Source organism: Capra hircus, chromosome 10 (genome assembly GCF_001704415.2).
Source record: "Capra hircus breed San Clemente chromosome 10, ASM170441v1, whole genome shotgun sequence".
NCBI lineage: Eukaryota > Metazoa > Chordata > Mammalia > Artiodactyla > Bovidae > Capra > Capra hircus.
In genome coordinates this window covers 66,064,152-66,065,861 of record NC_030817.1, presented here as the reverse complement: position 1 = coordinate 66,065,861, position 1,710 = coordinate 66,064,152, and the positions used below count along the sequence as shown (strand labels likewise).

The window sequence follows — 1,710 nt, the reverse complement described above, 5'->3', positions numbered from 1 at the left end:
TACTGTGCCTCCCATCCTGCGCTTGCCCCCACTGCCCCCAGCTTCCTTTCATATGGCTGCATTTGGCAATGCTTCCAAATCTTGGAAGCAGAAGAACCTGCTAAAGTAAACAGAGAGGATGAAAAATGACACTATAAAGGATACATGAAAAATCAACCTTAGAGTATAGACTGAGAAGCAGCAGTCTACCCTCAAGGGAAAAAGAGAGAATTTAAAAAGTAGGGGGACTTGCCTGGCCGTCCAGCCGTTAAGACTCCGTCCCTTCACTGCAGAGGCTATGAGTTTCATCCCAGGGAGAGGAACTAAGATCCCACATGCTGAGCAGCATAGCCAAAAAAATAAAATAAAATAAGGGGCTGTTATTCCTAGATATTTTCCCACATAACAAAATTTCAAGCTCTGGAAAGGTAACGACTTTGAAGGAGGAGCTAGGGAAGTAAATAAATGGTAAAGAAGTACAGCAGTAGCTTTAACTGTCAGTGAATTTCTTTGCCCTGGCATTGGCATTATCAATATGATCTTAATTGGTGTCAGCCTTTTCTGTGATCTGTTCTATTTGTCAGTTGTGAGCTTCAATCCCATTGCCTATGTCCAGGGCCATGTTTTTAGGTTTTCTAGGATACTGCCCACTTGAGTCATGTTCTCTTCCGTTTCATCTTCCCTGGCATGATTTGTTATATATTTAACGTATTCACCCGTTGGCTGCTCCTGTGGTCACTTGATGCAGCTGACCGTTTGTCACTCAGCCTGGCTGCTTAGATACTATTACATTGCTAGGAGAGCTGTCTCCAGCATCTCCCCATGTTGCCTTATAGACTTTACCAGACTCAATGTTCTTTGTCCTATTACATGGACATAAACAAAGGCCTCAGTCCTTATTGAATTCTGTTAGTCTTCTCTGCTTCTCTCATGTCTTTATCTGGTCCATGCCTCCTTCTGTGTGTTTCAGTTGTTCCCCTTGCTCAACCAGTGTAGGGATTCCTGCATCCTGAGCTTCAATGGCTAAACCCAGGATTCTCCTTGTACTTTCCGCAGACTCATCAGTAACCTGGTTAGCCCTCAGCTGAATTCCTTCTGCTAACAGATTATCCATGATGAATTAAAACTGTTGATAGGTGCAGAAACTGAATTGTGGATGTGGATATTCAAGCAGTTTTGACTGTTTTTCTCTGGCTGCAGCAGCTCTCACTCCCTCAGGCCAGACTCCCAGCTGCGCCCTTCTTCCTGGTGGAGAGTGTCAGTCAGCCAGGAAACTCTACAAAGTGTAAACGCCCACAAGCACCTTACTTTCTTACCTACCCCTGGGGAATCTGCTATGGTTTTCTCCACCCTCTTTGAGAAGCACGGCCTTAAAGCAAATGCCACATGAGAGAAGGGAGAAGTATCCACATGGGGGATACACAAAAGGGGTGCTTCTGAATTAAAAGAGATTCTCATTCCCAGTTAGAGTTTGTTCTCTTATCCTGTGACTATGTCCAAGCTGTTGACATTTTTTCCATGGACAGAGCTTTCCCAGAGTATTCAGAAGCCCCAGGAAGACCAAGTGTCTTCCCTTCTGTTTTCTTTTCTGTCACCTCCAATCCTGGGAAGACCAGGTTCTATTGCTGGAGTTGCCAGGATCAGGAGTTCCTTTCCTGGTCCCTGGGCCCTCTCTGGATTGAAATATTCTGTCTGTAGCCCCTCTATCCTAGTAGATCCTAGTCTTGTTAG

The 1,710-nt window shown here is 44.9% G+C and overlaps 1 pseudogene; it reads right to left on the bottom strand.

The window, feature by feature from the left end:
- On the bottom strand, nt 470-1,093 carry LOC102174399 (annotated as a pseudogene).